This window comes from Ranitomeya variabilis, chromosome 1, assembly GCF_051348905.1.
Source record: "Ranitomeya variabilis isolate aRanVar5 chromosome 1, aRanVar5.hap1, whole genome shotgun sequence".
In the NCBI taxonomy this organism is placed as follows: domain Eukaryota; kingdom Metazoa; phylum Chordata; class Amphibia; order Anura; family Dendrobatidae; genus Ranitomeya; species Ranitomeya variabilis.
In genome coordinates, this window is record NC_135232.1 from 1,030,157,140 (window position 1) to 1,030,175,136 (window position 17,997).

At 46.6% G+C, this 17,997-nt stretch overlaps 1 protein-coding gene across 8 annotated transcripts in view; it reads right to left on the bottom strand.

The window, feature by feature from the left end:
* FAT1 (FAT atypical cadherin 1) overlaps nucleotides 1-17,997 on the bottom strand; it is a 289,837-nt gene that overhangs the window by 219,391 nt on the left and 52,449 nt on the right. For 4 of the 8 annotated variants that reach the window (XM_077279646.1, XM_077279644.1, XM_077279645.1 and 1 more), the window contains exon 1: nucleotides 10,438-10,724. The exons of 1 other annotated variant lie outside the window; for it this stretch is intronic. The gene's annotated coding sequence lies outside the window, so the exon portion shown is untranslated. Of the gene's footprint in view, nucleotides 1-10,437; nucleotides 10,730-17,997 lie in introns of those variants that run through there. 3 more of the 8 variants (XR_013220037.1, XM_077279641.1, XM_077279647.1) reach the window with 3 other exon arrangements.

Consider the following 17,997-nt stretch of genomic DNA (forward strand, 5'->3'; position numbering starts at 1 on the left):
ATCCAGAAAATCGCGGAAAATATCATGCATAAAAGACTGGAAAACTGAAGGGGCATTAGAAAGACCAAAAGGCATGACCAAATACTCAAAGTGGCCCTCGGGCGTATTAAATGCGGTCTTCCACTCATCCCCCTGCCTGATCCGCACCAAATTATACGCCCCACGAAGATCAATTTTAGAGAACCACTTAGCACCCTCTATACGAGCAAACAAATCAGTAAGCAATGGCAATGGGTATTGATACTTAACAGTGATCTTATTCAGAAGCCGATAATCAATACATGGTCTCAAAGAGCCGTCTTTTTTTGAGACAAAGAAAAACCCAGCTCCCAAGGGAGAAGAAGATGGACGAATATGTCCCTTTTCCAAAGACTCCTTTATATATTCCCGCATAGCAGCATGTTCCGGCACAGACAGATTAAACAAACGACCCTTGGGATATTTACAACCCGGTATCAAATCTATGGCACAATCGCACTCACGGTGCGGAGGTAACGACCCAAGCTTGGGTTCGTCAAAGACATCTTGATAATCAGAGAGGAACTCAGGGACTTCAGAGGGAATGGACGACGAAATAGAAACCAAAGGTAAGTCCCCATGAATACCCTTACATCCCCAGCTCAACACAGACATTGCTCTCCAGTCCAAGACTGGGTTGTGAGACTGCAACCATGGCAATCCCAGTACCAAATCGTCATGTAAATTATACAGCACCAGGAAACGAATAATCTCCTGGTGATCCGGATTGATACGCATGGTTACTTGTGTCCAGTATTGTGGTTTATTATTAGCCAATGGGGTGGAGTCAATCCCCTTCAGAGGAATAAGAGTCTCCAAAGGCTCTAAATCAAAACCACAACGATTGGCAAAGGACCAATCCATAAGACTCAGAGCGGCGCCAGAGTCAACATAGGCGTCCGTGGCAATGGATGACAAAGAGCAAATCAGGGTTACAGACAAAATAAACTTAGACTGAATGGTGCCAATGGAAACAGACTTATCAAGCTTCTTTGTACGCCTAGAGCATGCTGATATAACATGAGTAGAATCCCCACAATAGAAACACAATCCATTCTTCCGTCTAAAATTCTGTCGCTCGCTCCTGGACAGAATTCTATCACACTGTATACTTTCTGGCGTCTTTTCCATAGACACCGCCAGATGGTGCACCGGTTTGCGCTCCCGCAGACGCCTATCAATCTGAATAGCCATTGTCATGGACTCATTCAGACCTGCAGGCACAGGGAACCCCACCATAACATCCTTAACGGCATCAGAGAGACCTTCTCTGAAAGTTGCCGCCAAGGCGCACTCATTCCACTGAGTAAGCACAGACCATTTACGGAATTTTTGGCAGAAAACTTCAGCTTCGTCTTGCCCCTGAGATAGTGCCATCAAAGTTTTTTCTGCCTGAAGTTCCAAATGAGGTTCCTCATAAAGCAAGCCCAAGGCCAGAAAAAACGCATCCACATCGCGTAACGCAGGATCCCCTGCTGGCAATGAGAAGGCCCAATCTTGAGGGTCACCCCTGAGCAAGGAAATCACAATCCTAACCTGCTGAGCAGGGTCTCCAGCTGAACGAGACTTCAGGGACAAATAAAGCTTACAATTATTTCGGAAATTCTGGAAGCTAGCTCTATTCCCTGTGAAGAACTCCGGCAAAGGAATTCTCGGCTCAGATACCGGAGCATGTACCACAAAATCTTGTAAATTTTGTACTTTCGTGATGAGATTATTCAAACCCGCAGTTACACTCTGGAGATCCATTATTGTCAGGTGCACACAGAGCCATACAGAGATTAGGAGGAGAGAGAGAAAAAAGACTGCAGCAAGGCAGACTGGAGGGAAAAAAAAAACAAAAAATTCCAGCAGACTTCTTATAACTCTCCTTTCTAAACCTGGGTCTTTAACACTTTATTGGCCGGTCAAACTGTCATGATCTCTGCAGGCAGAGATCATAGCAAGCCTATAGAGGGACAAGCTCTCGGAAGATGGAACTATACTGACCATGAACTAAGCCTGCCGCGCAACTAGAAATATTCCAAAGAAGACAGTAGCCCCCCACATATAATGACGGTGAGTTCAGATGAAACAACAAACGCAGCAGGAAAATAGTCTTAGCAAATTTGAGGTCCGCTTACTAGATAGCAGAAGACAGATAGTATACTTTCATGGTCAGCAGAAAAACACTAACAAAACACCATCCAGAGATTACCTTAAACTCTGGCATTAACTCATAACGCCAGAGTAGCAATCCCTGATCAACGAGAGCTTTCCAGACACAGTAACAAAACTTCAGCTGTGAACTGGAACAAATAGGCAAAACAAAACATGGACAAAAGTCCAACTTATCTAGTAGTTGTCTAGAAGCAGGAACAAGCACTGAGAGGCATCAGATAACATTGTTGACCGGCAAGAAACCACCAGAGAAATGAGCTTAAATAGCGACACCCACTACTGATGGAACCAGGTGAAACAGGAAAGAGGATGACAAGTCCAATTCCACAAGCGGCCACCGGGGGAGCCCAGAATCCAAATTCACAACATGAGCCGCCGTACAGTGAGAGCAGAGCGCAGCGGTGACGTCACTGCTGTGCTGCGCTCTCACTGTACGGCGGCACTCAGAGCAGGAAGCAGACGGCAAGGGACCTGACGGACACCGAAAGGCGAGTATGTACTGTTTGTTTTTTTTTGGTAACCAGGGTAAACATCGGGTTACTAAGCGCGGCCCTGCGCTTAGTAACCCGATGTTTACCCTGGTTACCAGTGAAGACATCGCTGGATCGGTGTCACACACACCGATTCAGCAATGTCAGCGGGACCTCAACGACCAAAAAAAGGTCCAGGCCATTCCGACACGACCAGCGATCTCGCAGCAGGGGCCTGATCGCTGGTACGTGTCACACACAGCGAGATCGCTACTGAGGTCGCTGTTGCGTCACAAAACTAGTGACTCAGCAGCGATCTTGCTAGCGATCTCGCTATGTGAGACGGGGCCTTTATAAAAGGTAGAAAGGCCCGAGTCTCCGACCTTACCGAGCGCCTGTAAAAACCTTAATCTGTCCCTCACCCACCCCATGAGGCATGGGACAGTAATGAAAAGGTGGTAAAAACAGACACAGACAAAACATGGATAACACAAAATTTCTAACATGGAAAAGCACTAACCAACCATACGGAGGATAGGAATGGGAATGAATACACCAAATGGGAAAAGGGGACTAGGACATAAAACACACACACATACAACAGAAAACTACAGAACACCACAACACCAACCTTCAACTACTTAGCTTTAGCACACAGCACAGCATCAACTAAAAACAAGGAGGGAGGGCTTTCACCAGCAGGACAGAGTGGGTCTGGCCAGGTTTTATAGGAAGCATTAAGGACCAGATCAGAAGAAGCTGCCTGTTTCTGACTGGCATAGAAAGGGTTGTTAACCTCTTCAGCACCAAAGGAAACCAAATTAAAGGGAACCTGTCACCCCCAAAATTGATGATGAGGTAAGCTCACCATCATCAGGGGCTTATCTACAGCATTCTGTAATGCTGTAGATAAGCCCCGATGTTACCTGATATAATATAGTATCTTATATTGTACTCACCCAGGGGGGTCCTGCTGCGGTAGGGTCCGATGGGCGTCTCAGGTCCGCTCCGGCGCCTCCTATCTTCATTCCATGACGTCCTCTTCTGGTCTTCACCTGCGCACTGCAGTACTTTGCTCTGCCCTCAACAGGGCAGACAAAGTACGCCTGTGCCGGAGCCGCAACGTGAAGACCAGAAGAGGACATCATGGAATGAAGATAGGAGGCACCGGAGCAGACCTGAGACGCCCATCGGAGCGGGACCGCCCCTGGGTGAGTATAATCTAACGTCTTTTTCTCCTTTCAGGTAACATCGGCGGCTTATCTACAGCATTACAGAATGCGGTAGATAAGCCCCTGATGACGGTGAGCTTACCTCACCATCGATTTTGGGGGTGACAGGTTCCCTTTAATTTAACATGGTATCTAAATACACAGATTAAATGGAAGATCTGTGATTCACAATGTGCAGTGATCTTCTACCCCCAGGTTGGCGAACACACTCGTAACAGTATCATACCGTGTTTGGAGGCACTTTTGTTAGCATCATACTTTTATTACCTGTATTAGTCAAGGTTTTTATCCTTTGTTATTACATATTTAATTTACGTAATTGGGCCATATGCTTTTTACATAACATATTATATTCCCATATTTTATTCTAAGCTCTATTAATATGTATTTTGCTCGTGGAACAACCCTTTGAGTTTGTTTCCATATGAAAAAGGTCATTATTATATTGAATAAAGGAAAAACTTCCTAAATTGTAGACATTTTTTTTTTAATAAGTATCAAGTTGGCCCACGGCTTTGTCCAAGATTTTATCTTTGGTCCTCCGTGTATTTGAGGTTGACATCCTTGCTTTAAAAGGGAATCTGTCAATACGATTAACCCTCCTGAGCTGTCTACATTGGGCATGCAGGTAAAAGTTGAATAAAATGATACCTTGATATGTACAATACGATATCTTATTCCAGAGAAATAAAAAAATTTCTTAGTATGTAAATGAGCTGTTAAGATCTATGTGCCGGACAATGATCAGCATGAGAATCTGCCTCTGGGACTGCAGCGGCGCTGGGAAAAGCGGAAGACGGCGGCTGGTAAGTATATATATTACATTAGTGGCACCACTCCAGAGCTCGAGCGGGAAAAAAAATGCTGGAGTGGCGCTTTAAACTTGCTATGTGTAAACAGGACGTGCTACATTGCAATCTATTACCTATCGTTCTATGTGCATCAGAAATGCAGTCGGCCCCTCTGTACAAGCTATTTATTAAATAAACCACTTCAAATCAGCAAACATGTAGCCGATCATTTAAAAGCCGCCATCAGCCGCTGCAAACAAGCCCTTATGTTACCCCGGAACTGCGGATACATTAACATACTGTAGCAATACACTTTAATTTTCACACCTACTCTGTTTTCCTCATCTGACTTATTTCCACAGCAACCAAATAAGAGATAAGGGGAAAATGTTGTGTGCTAGTAAGAAACAGATCAATAGGCCCAACATAGCAGGGACTGTGGTGCGCTCTCAGTTATTTGCTTATTGACAGCAACCATGCAATCCAACACAGGAACGGTGAGCTTTTCTAACAGGAGGTTGCACACCTATGTTTGGTCAAGCGAGATATGAAAAATGAATCACGCTCAGCTCCAATACACAAAAAAAAGCAAAATTAAATAAAAAGCTAAACATAAGGTTAATTTCACTGCTTGATAATATAGAACAAACCTATTAAAGGCAACCTGACAGCTGATGCACGCTGCCCTACCCACAATCAGCATGGATCAGTCACTGAACGGATGATCTCAGGCATATATGCTAAACTGTGAAACGGTGCAGCACGTCAGAGGAAAACACAACTCAACAGCCGCCGGGGACCATCGAGCTGTGTTGGAGTCTGGTTGAACAGGCGGGTCTCCAGTGGATTTTCCCCACCCACTGCGCTGGAGTGACAGGTCTCTCCCTGAGCGCATGTAGTAAACCACCATGTGCCAGATATGTTTTGGAGTTCAGTTGGGAATTACCTAACTCTTGGGATACCATTTGGCTTTCTGCTTTGGCAAGCTCCTCCCTGGATGCAAAACAATGACTGTATCGTGTATTAACCATCAGTGGAGTTGTACTCACCTGGCACAACCTCTGAAGGTGGAGCACTCCTAATTTATCTGCTTTGTTATCGTTACTTACTCACCCTATGTGTGCTCCTTTATTTGTTTTGTTCTTTTGCTTATGTCTACTGTTGTATAGAGACTTGTCAGTCACTGGCAGTAGGTGTAGAGAAGCTGGAAGGGACCCGCCTTTCCGACTAGTCTCTAGCACGACACGGTTCCCACCTTTCCGTCTAGTCTCCAGCACGGCTCGGTCCCCACCTTTCCGACTAGTCTCCAGCACGGCTCGGTCCCCACCTTTCCGTCTAGTCTCCAGCACGGCTCGGTCCCCACCTTTCCGACTAGTCTCCAGCACGGCTCGGTCCCCACCTTTCCGTCTAGTCTCCAGCACGGCTCGGTCCCCACCTTTCCGACTAGTCTCCAGCACGGCTCGGTCCCCACCTTTCCGACTAGTCTCCAGCACGGCTCGGTCCCCACCTTTCCGACTAGTCTCCAGCACGGCTCGGTCCCCACCTTTCCGACTAGTCTCCAGCACGGCTCGGTCCCCACCTTTCCGACTAGTCTCCAGCACGGCTCGGTCCCCACCTTTCCGACTAGTCTCCAGCACGGCTCGGTCCCCACCTTTCCGACTAGTCTCCAGCACAGCTCGGTCCCCAGCATCTATTGAACTGTTTTTTTCTGAAACGCCGTGGCGTTTCAATGTCAAACATATATGGCTGAGATCATAGAGCCTGTGTCTGATACATGCTGCCCGAGGATCAGGTTCACTTTAAATTTAATCTAGTTATCTGGCATAAAGTATATGTGAAAATATGGCATTTGCATCAAATCGTGTAATCGCAAAAGCCCCTCCAGCATTTAAGGCAATATGTGAGGAGACTAAGAAAAATCCCTCATATATATCAAACTAATGCCGGCTGAACACACCAATATCAATGGGTTAGAACAAAACTCGAATCTAATGTGTACAGGGACCTCTCTTATCCGGGGACAGAAGGATCCGACTTAAGGCTCAAACTCACTTGTGAGCAACTCGGATGAGTCTCGCACGGCAATACCCGGCACAGAGGAGCGGAGCGTGTGGCTGCGTGTATTCCTATGTGGCCGCACGCTCCGCTCCTGAGTGCCGGCAGCAGCACCGGGCTTTAACATGCAAGACTCATCCGAGTTGCTCGCAAGTGAGTATGAGCCCTAACTCGATTGCAGACTGCCGTTCCCCTAGTTGTCTAGAGCCCCGGCTCATACCCATTTTGGGTTGGTCGGGTTTGGCTGACAGTCTAATGTGTATGGGGGCCGCAGGCAATTGTTTGAGTGAAGGAGCTGCCATGTAGAATTAACAACTGTTTTCTGGGACTTTTAATTTACAAAAAAAAAAAAAAAAAAGGGTAAATCATTAGCTCTGTGGTACAATTAGGGCAATAGCAGGGATCTGCACATGTGGAATAAACAGCCTACATGGGACTTTTAGTTCTCCAACAGCTGTCAAGCTGATAATAATGCACTGTAAAGCCCAATGACATGGCTATAAAAGTAATGAATTATTGCTAGAAATCTTCCTTCATTCCATAATCTCTCTGCTCAGACCGTTGCTCCTGCATTTCCATGGTGCGCAGACTGCCCCCTTTGTTTCTTGTTTACATACCCCTCCAGCAATGAATAGGTTAATGTTGCAATTAGACTTTCCATTGTGCCCCATATAGTGCGAGCAGATCGGGTAACACTGTGTCCTGCATTGTTAGAGCCATGCAGAGGTAATAAAAGTTTTCATTTCTTTCTCTCCACCCTAAAGGGAGCCTCCTGTTCTTTCCCAGCTCATGAAGTCCTCTCCCTGCCCCCAATCACTGGGATCTGAGCCAACAGTAACCCCCCACCACCACCACTCAGACCTGCGGCTCTGGCCAACATATCTGTCTGCACCCCAGCAAACAGCCCTGTCCACCAGCTCCACCTCAGGGCCTCAGTTTCTGGTCACTGGAGGCATGCATGTGGAATCCCACCTCTTCCTCCAGGCGACCCCAGAACCGCACACTTTACACAATGACACATTATGGTGTCTGATAGGAGCCTCCCCACTTTATGAGCTCTAGAGTGTGAGCTCTGCTGCCAACCTCCAGGGTCCTCCCGTTATGGGGGCACTGACCAACTTGTTAAAAGTTCTACACATTGCGGGTCCAGCATGGTGGTCTTGGACTCTTGTCTTTCTTTCTTTGCTCTCCCCTCCCCCATCACACTCCATGTGCTGAGGCCCAGGCTAGGAACTATTTTCTCTTGGCACAGTAAACTAAAGTGCAGTCTGTGGAAAAGCTGCAGGAGCCATGTGGCTGCTGGAAGATTATAGCCCTGTGTGAATACAAAAGCCTACGCCTAGAGTTACTGCCAGGACTTGCTACTTCCACCCAGTAACTTAGAAAGTCTGAAAACCGAAGCCAGATTTAACCCTTTTATTCTCTTTGCTCCTGCATCAAAAAAAAGGCAACAAAAAAAGCCAGAAAAGTTTCTAAAACAAGCAGAATGATATGTTTATAAAATACTAATGTAACACTATGATGATGTCTGTAAAGCGCTGCGGAATATGATGGCGCTATATAAGCAAAGCATAAAAATTAAAAAAAGTATTGAATAGGGAGAATACTACCAGCCGCAAGACCCCAATAATTCCGGAAGCAGACACAGGTGGGGGACAGGTCGTAAAAGAGATGATCCACAGACAGAAGTATATATGAGTGTCACGTACCCTGCAGCAAAAAAAAAAAAAAGCACTAAACTTAACATTACCGTCTCGTAAATCAGGGGGAGGAGGACACAGGTTTCAGACTATGCAGTATTTGTCAGCCTGCTGTTACATTCCGCCTGCAAGGTCACAGATGTGGGGGGGTCAGCAGGCGATCCAGGGGCCACTAAATGGGCTTTCAGGCAGTGTCGGACTGGGGTGACAAGGGCCCACCAGTAACATTGACTTTGGGGGGGCCCACTTTTCACCTGCATACAAATATTATACTACCCTCGTTCACAAATTTACCTATATCTCCATATAATAATAAACTGTGTAGTTTGGTTAATGAATGATGAGATGCTGCTTTTTCCTGTACAGAGTGAAGCATGTGAATTATGCCAAGTACTGCCCATACAGTGGGGTTGGGGGCCCAGATCTGCACAGGGGCCCTCCGGGGGATTCCCTGTGGGCCAGTCCGAGCCTGCTGTCAGGTATCAGTCACTTATTGGAGCGGTGGTAACGGATTACTGCGGGCACAGACGCTCCTTCACCATGTCACCTCCGTGTCTACAGGCACCACGTCTCGCCCATCACCTGCTAATAACTCATGAATCAAAGCTCTCCCATTTTGCAGGGAATGAAAGACATTTGGTGGCATTTCCCTAGAGAGCCTGAGTCTGGCAGATAGTGATGGAGGACATATGTATACGCCTGAATCATTGCTCCAATTAGGGGGGCACTCTAGAGAGTCCTACAGAACTTCCATGCTCAACTCCGAGTCTGAGGCTTTATCATCATGGTGCGATCTGCAGGGAACGAAAGTACAAAAGGTCCGAAAACGTGCCAGCTTTTAGTGCATTCCGAATAATGGCCGTGTCTGAGAAATCACAAGGATCAGATGAGTTCAGCTGGTGGGATTCCAAAGTGCCACTGACGGTTAATTGTGAGATACAGTATTTTGCCCTCTGGACGTATAGGTCATTATTAACTATAGGGGTGATCCAGGGAGCAAGTAATCACAATTTAATGTCTTATTTATTGGGTAATCTTAGATGATGCTGTGACATAAGGTGCAAAGCATAAATTCTAATGTCGGGCAGATGCTGACCCAATGCAAATGACAACTATTGCATCGTTAGTAAGATAAATCGTTTCCCTTCTGAAATGTATCACGTATATAAATAAATAAATAATATAAATGTGACACTTTGTGGTCAAACTAGATATTGATCATTTGGTACATTTGATGTTTATCATTCCAAAGATATGAGACACGTGATACTTCTAGCTAATGATAGGCAGCACGGTGGCTGGTTAGCACAGTAGTCTTGCAGCGATGGGGTTCTGGAGTCAAATCCCACCAAGGACAACATCTGCAAGGAGTTTGTATGTTCTCCCTGTGATTTTGTCGGTTTCCTTCCATACTCCAAAGACATACTGAAAGTGAATGTAGATTGTGAGCCCCTATGGGGACAGTGTTAATCTTGAGCCATGGTGATGTAACGGATGAGCAATCTGTAGGAAGATCGATCTCATGCGAGCCCAGGTAGGTCCACCAGGGTCTTCTCCACCATTAACTTGATATTGGTGCCATTTAAGTGAACGTAATAAATAAATCCATCAATATGCAGAAAGCTCTGGATAAATACTGCCAATGACTATAGTGTTTTGCAGTTAATCAGTTTTGTTTCCAGTACCAATTATCGCCTGGATTAGGTGAGAAGTCAACCAGTCCGTGGTTGACCAACATCCCTCCAGCGCATGACATCCCGGGAAGGTAAGACAAAGACAAGGCTCTGGATCCTTGTAGTGTACTGAACTGGCACATGATGAATGGTCGCTAACAGTTTTCCTGGTAATTTCTTGACTGCAGGAATAGGGGACTATATCTTAATTATTAACCATCAGTGTTCCTGCTGCCCCTGCCTTGTGGGAACAATACAGACCTGATGTGATCATGCAGAAGAAGCAGCACATCTAATCCGATCCCAATCCACATGCAGACCCCCAGATCAGAACTTACCTCCCTAGTATTTAGGTTCTGTCTCCTTTAGTTTGAGGTAGAACACAGAACTCCATGAGGACTTTCACCTCTTTCTTTTCTTTCTCAACATATCCACAGGCAATAAAGCAACAAGTCCTAGAGCAATCCACCATCCTAGATCATGGCCCCTCCAGATGCTGTGTACTGAGGAGACCCCTCTGTGGCAACAATGGTGCAGAACTGCCTCCTCCAGAGAATCAGGACATGTCCCAGCAAAGCACAAGCGCTAGAAGTTGTGGAGATCCCTGTGCTGCCTCTCCTGCCTGGGACAGGGCTCACAGGAGAGCTCATGACATCACATCCTTCTCCTCCCCCTCACTTTTGTGGACTTAGGATAAACTGGAAATTTCAAGGGGGAGCTCCAAGGTGTCCTGGGCTGCAGCAGCCTTGTGTGCTCATATAGGCAGCAAAATGTCATGTCAACCAGGCTGGTCAGACTCATAACGTATCATGGTAGAAATAGATATCAATATTTACAAGAACACATTCTTGCAAAACACAAAATAGATCTTTTCCCCCAATCTGTTGTTTAACCAGTTTCTTTATAATAAAAAGAAAGTGTTTTCCATAAATCAGCGCTGACACAAAGTCTACGTGGACACGTTGCGGATTTTGCTGCGGATCCGCAGCGGTTTTCCCTGAGTTCATAGTACCATGTAAACCTATGGAAAACAAAATCCGCAGTGCACATGCTGCAGAAAAAAACGTGCGGAAACGTAGCGTTGTTTATTCCGCAGCATGATTCCGCAGCGGTTTACACCTGCTCCATAATGGGAATCCGCAGGCGTAGTCCGCACAAAAAAACGCATAAAATCCGCAGTAAATCCGCAGGTAAAACGCAGTGCTTTTTACCTGCGGATTTCTCAAAACAGGTGTGGAAAATTCCACATAGGTTCCATCTACGTGTGCACATACCCATACAGATCACCGCACGGCTTGAATTGGTCACTTTTCGCTATCAGTCTTTATGCTCAAAGTGACTGAGAATATGTCACTCGGTCTATAACAGGGCTCGGCTGCGAATATTATTCATTAATTCTGCTTCGCTTATTTGTCACCATCATATGCCACAGCACTTCAGACATTATCATCACTGTCCCCATTGGGGCTCACAATGTAAGTTCTCCATCAGTATGTCTTGGGGGGTGAGGAGAGCATACAAGATCCTTGGTGAGACTTGATCCCAGGACCGCAGCATTACAGTGCTACAGTGCTAACCACCATATACAATTTTTTATTTTTTTTTCTACTATGGCTAAAAAAATTTCACAACACAGACACACTATATATATGTCTTTTATTGTAGATTTTTGGTGCTGTCATTTCTTCATACAGATAAGTAAATTACCCTGAATTGCAGAGTATCAGTAGTGCTATTTGCAACAAAACTGATGAAAATATCGATATAATCCTTCCATACTGAATGGGGGGTAAGTCCATATGAAAGCTCTAGCTTGTCTTTTCCAATATAAAATAATGTCACATCTGTTTCCTAAGAATGTTCCCCCACCAGTGGATTGATAAACATATGTGATTTTTGGCAACCACCTGTGGGCCCCCAGTATATACTAGCATGCCCCCATAACGTTGGGAATTTCATGGCTTTGCTGACAGTTGGTGCCAGGGTTATAACTATACTATTGGCAATTGACACTAAGCTAAGAACTATGTCACTGCTACTTGGCTTCTTGGTCTGGAGAACCATTAAAGAGATTTGGTTACACGGCCAGCACCACCAACTCGAGCTAGTTTTTCACATTTTTCCCAATAAACAAAATGCTAAAAATCTCAGGGCTCATCTTTTCCATAATAACCAATACTTTATTGGTTTCTATCAAAGCTTTTCCTACTATTACAATATTGATGATGCATCCTAGGGATAGGTCATCAGTATTAGGCCGGAGTCACACTACAGCGAGATACAGCCGAGTCTCGCAGGTTAAAAACAAGCTCTGGCACCGGCACTCCGGAGCGGAGCGTGCAGCTCCATGTATTGCAGTGCGGCCGCACGCTCCGCTCCGGAGTGCCGGTGCCAGAGCTTGGTTTTAACCTGCGAGACTCGGCCATATCTCACTGTGTGTGATCCCAGCCTTATTGTGGGATTCAACAATGATTTGCACCCCCAGCGATCAGGTGCATTGCTAGCATCTCCATTAGGCTATGTCTCCACGTTCAGGATGGCCGGCGGTATCGCCGCAGCGGCGAAGCCGCTCGGCGCTAAGCCCCGCCCCCTTTCTGGGACGCGATCATGCCGGATGTGTTAACTCTTCACATCCGGGATGATCGCTCTGTCCCATAGGGCCCTGTGATATGCCTTGCGGGGACGCTGCGTCCCCGCAAGGTGTACGGACATGCTGCGATCTGAAAAGACGCGCAGCATGTCCGGAGTCGCAGGGCCGCCGCGTGCGGGTTTCCACGCAGAGTGGAGACGGGATTTCATACAGCTCTGCGCAGCGTCAAAAAAGCAGCGTTTCCTGACCGTGGAAACATACCCTTAGTGGGCAGATGTAAACACTGTGGAAGAGCGGAACGGCACCACTTCTGTTTAGTGGCTGTTATCAGGTACTACGATTCAGATCAAATTAATGAAGCTGATCTACTTCAGTGCGGCCAGTAAACAGAGGGACAGCAGTGCTACTCAGCACCATCACAATGTTCACTTCCTGCTGCTGGAGCTGCTAGCCGCTGGTCCTTAGGGGTGCCAAGGATAGGTCATCAATATCAGAGTAATCCCATTAAAGCCTATAAGAAGCCTGACAACTTTCAGACACTCAGTAAAGTTGTTCAGGATCATGGTCTTGATGACCCATCCCTAGGGTAGGTCATCAATATCAGATCTGGGTGAATCATTGGGGTTCATTTAAATAGGAGCATAGCTGCCACTCTCAGTAATGACCACTACAAGGTGTGCGAAGCTGTGCCATTCACATCCGGCTACCACTGGCAACAGGTGATCAGTGAGAGTGGTGGGTTTCAGCCCTCCTGTCACGACACAGCTGTCGGGTGACCCAGGACCAGAGGCTCCTTCTCTGTCCCTAACACTAGGGGGACGCCCTAGCTCGCCCGGCTCCCCAGGATACTTCAGATGGCGAAGATGCCAGGGCCTCCCCCTTGTCTTATCTCCTTAGTTATCCCTCCGTCTGTTCTCTTTCCCCACCCAGGGAAGAGGGGGCGCTACTGTGCACCGTAGTACACCAACCTGACAAACAGGGCTACACAAACAAGGGTTAACAAAACTCCAGGCACACAAAATATTCACTCACATATAACAGAGGAATGCACGGGAGTGTGAAGGTAGAGGAATAAACCAAACTAGAGAAGGATAAGGAATTACCATGCACACAAACCAAGCAACAGTCACTAATAACTCCTCCAACTCTCCTTCACATATGTGCTCCTCTCCCTCCATTAGCCATGCAGCAAATGCTATCTCTGACAAGGCTTAGTATCAGAGCCCAGATTATAAAGGGAAAAGGAGTGGCTAACCGAGCACAACTGTGAGCACAGGGATTTCCAACATGGCCGATTAACCCCTGTTCTGCCAGAAGGGATAAACACATTTAAAATGAAGAAGTGCTTCTTCTCAGCACCGCAGTAGGAGCAATCAGACGCTGTGGTTTCTGGCTTCACACTGTCGCAGTAACCCCGTCACACCTCCAATATGATTTTGATTACCTATTACAAAGATAGATCAATATCATAAGCCTGTAATACTCCTGAAATTAAAGCTGGATTTGTTTACTGAGATCAAAGCTAACTTTTAAAATTTTAGACATTATATTCCCTTGATTATGTAGCGCCCCCACTGCCACAGGGCCGAGGGGTACCCGGTACCGGGCCTCTGAGTCTCTGCTCTGGGGTTGTCACGGTGGCTAGACCCGGTCCGTGACCCTGCTGAGGGGCGTACAGTAATAGATGTGGATAGTGGTGGTGATGCGGTGCAGTAAATAACGAGGACACCAGGTTGCAGTCTCTTTACCTCTTTACTGAAGATCTCTGGGTCCTCAATCCGGAATACGGTTAACCAGGCTGCGCAAGTCCGGCCGGTCCAATGGCACCTCCAGAGTTCTCCTTGCAGGTGGAAATCTGTGCCTTCCTGCTAGCGCTATGTGTTGCGGTCCTTCCCTGCTGTGCTTACGGAAAGTCCCCACAACTGTTGTGTCTGTTTCTTAAGTTCCCTCACAACTCGATTAGATGATGTTCTGCTAATCTTCCGTCCCTCCCTGATGTTACGGATAGGACGGCACCCGTTTGACGGGTAGGCTCGGAGCTCTTCCGGGACCCTAGAGTCGCCCCTCTCCACAAGTTGCCCCCTATGTCTTCGTAGGTGATTTAGGTGAGACAGCCCGCCTGTGACTGACTGTCCTGCCGTTGGTTTGAAGTATTGCTTGAAGCTAGATGTATGAATACTTCCTCGGCGTTCCGGCCGCCGGTTGTGCGCCTCAGTAGAATGTTGCCTCTGTCTCACAGCACGACTCCTACTGGTATTCTCCTTGTTGCTTTTATCTCGTTTTTCACTCAGCACAATCTATCTCGCTTCTAATCCTTCCTTGGGCACCGCCGCTATCCTGAGCAGGCACGGTCCCGTGACGTTCTCTCAAGTTGCCAGGCCTCTGTCAGGATCCCACCCCCGACAGGGGCCCTACCGAATCTTCCCCCACAACACCCTCTGCCACAAGGTGTTGCCTGGTTCCAACCCAGTCAGCTTTCTCTCGAACTTCCTGCCTGACCCCCAGTTTTACCAGTATGTGAGGAGTGGCCTAATGAATAGAACCCTTAGCTCCCCCTGGAGGCCCGGCTGTGAAATGTATTGGTGTCTGTGATACCTGGTCAGGTGAACTCCTTCAGTGCCATCAGACGTACCATAGCTCCCCTTAGTGGCGGAGCCACAGTACTGCAACGACCAGGACTCTGGGGCGCTGCAATTATGGTTTGCTTGTTTCTCATTGATAACAAATAATCCATTTGCTGTAGCAATTTTCTGTAATGGCTCATGCATTTGACTAGAAGTATATGATGTTCTACATACAGATATACAATGTTTTCTCTGTTTTATTACTTAGAAATCTGACTCGAAAAACAATGACCCATATTCTATTAGGTGGAGCATTACGGAGGTATTATTGTGCAGTTTTAGGCTGGGGTCACACTGCGTTATGGCAGTCCGTTAGACGCACTGCGTTACACCGCAGCATTACGCGGTGTAACAGTCCATTAACGCTGCCATTAACCCCTATAATCGGGCGCATCGGCAACATATGCCATATTCGGCATGCGCTAGCGATGTGCCGTCATTCAGTGACGGAGCCTTGGATGTGGGCTGCAGCGTCTAAGGCTCCGTCACCGCTAGCGCAGATGAATCATCTGCGCTAGAAGTATAACATAACGCGACGGCGTTTATGCTATAGTGTTAACACAGCCCATCAACGCTTTTGAACAGACTGATTTAACGCGGTATGAACCTGGCCTTATGGTGCAGAGGCATGCAGATTGCTCAGGCTCTGCTGTGTGTATAACAGTGAATGTGGCTGAAAACCAGTACTTGAATACAAGAACCAAGCTTAGTACAACAATCCATTGTAATATGAAGTCAGCCCCATAAACAATTGTATTGCATGAACATACAACCTTACAACTCCCAGTATGTCCTTAACAATGTTCATTGCCCCATCTGCACAGCCTCTCAGTTTATTCCCACGTCTGCACAGCCCCTCTGTTTATTCCATCTGCACAGCCCTCATTTTATTTCCCCCTGTACAGCCCCTGTTTAGTATCCCCCTCTGCACTGCCAGTCAGTTTATTCCCCATCTGCACAGCCCCCGTTTATTATCCCCCATCTGCACAGCCCCTCATTTTACCCCCTCTGCACAGCCCATCAGCTTATTCCCCCATCTGCACAGCATGTCAGTCTATTCTAACCCATCTGCACAGCCCCCTCAGTTTATTCCCCCATCTGCACATACCCTCAGCTTATTCCCCAATCTGCACATCCCATTAGTTTATTTCCCCCATTTGCACAGCCTGTCAGTATATTCCCCCATTTGCACATCCCCTCAGTTTATTCAGCCCTTGCACAGCCCTCTATTTATGCCCCCATCTGTACAGCCCCATCTGTTTGTTCCCCCATCAACACGGCCCCTCACCTCATTTTAATATCCCCCCATCTGCACAGCCCCTCATTTTTTTCCCCCCACCAGTACAGCCCCATCCACTAATTTTATTACCACCATCTGCACAGGCCCTCATTTTATGCCTCCCTGCACAGTAATATAAGAATTAAAAAAAAGCTCATTCTCACATATTCCCGGCTCCTGTTCACCATCACCTCTTCTGTGAAGTGCAGCAGTGGACACTTGCGGGGCGATGACGCCACTGAACCATGTGATCCAACGTATCCTGCGTGCGCCATCTCCTTTGCTCTGACCCCGGGCAGCGCACACTGCAACTGCATTCACGTCTGATAGACGCAAATGCAATTGAGAGCAGGGAGGGAGCGATGGCCGGGGCGCAGGCCAGAAAGAGGGGTGAGCTGCAGTCACTGTGCTGAATGTCTGACGAACATGTCGGGCGACCGCAGACATTCAGCATTTTATTTTTCGAAGGAGGGCAGGAGGTGGTGCCCTATGCAGGTGCTTATCCTGCCTACCCCACGTTCTGGCCCGGCTGAACAGCATCTAAATACAGCTCCCAGTATAATGATCCAAATGAGTGTAAGTTCGAAGTTGTTTCAGAGACTCAATCGCAAATTCCATTAGATTTGATAGGAAAAACAGCCCTGGATGTATTACTGTTCTACCCGTCAAAACAAAGAAATCTTTAAGAAAACCCAAAGGACCCCTTTATAAATCAGTGGGTGCCAGTGGTGTTGGAGTGTCATACACATTATACAGAAATAGGTTGATGGTTGGACATCTTTTGAATAGATGATCACCTGGGGAATGATCATTGTGTTGATGCAGTCATCACACACGTCCATAATGACCATTGCATTAAAATTGCCCATGCATGTTCAATGACATCGGCAAAAGGTGGAAAGATCTTTTTGAGAATATTTCGGGAAGATTCTTTCACTGAAAGTACACTAGTTCCTATAGGGCAAAGATTATAACCATGAGTGCCAAAATAACGAACTATGATAATCCTTTACGCTAAAATGAACCATTTTCAGCAAGTTTTGTCTTGTCGCAGGTCTGATGTGGCGCTGTGGATTTCATTTTAAACAGAGACTAATTTACCAGCATTCTAAGAAAATAGTCACACGAAGTAACAAAATATTCCGTATTCATCCTCTTAAACTCGAAAAGAAATGTCTAATTATATTAAGTGTAATTCTGAAAATAACTGTGTGCCTTTACAGATGTTAGATGTGCATTTCCAACCCCTGACTACACAGACCCTTCTGTTACAAAGGCGCAGTGTGTTGTATATATACATATATATTGTATACAGGTTTTGATGTAAAGGTTGATTCATGATGACAGCTCTACTTTGAATACACTGACCTATTAACAGTGCCGGCGGCATCACATAACAGAAAAG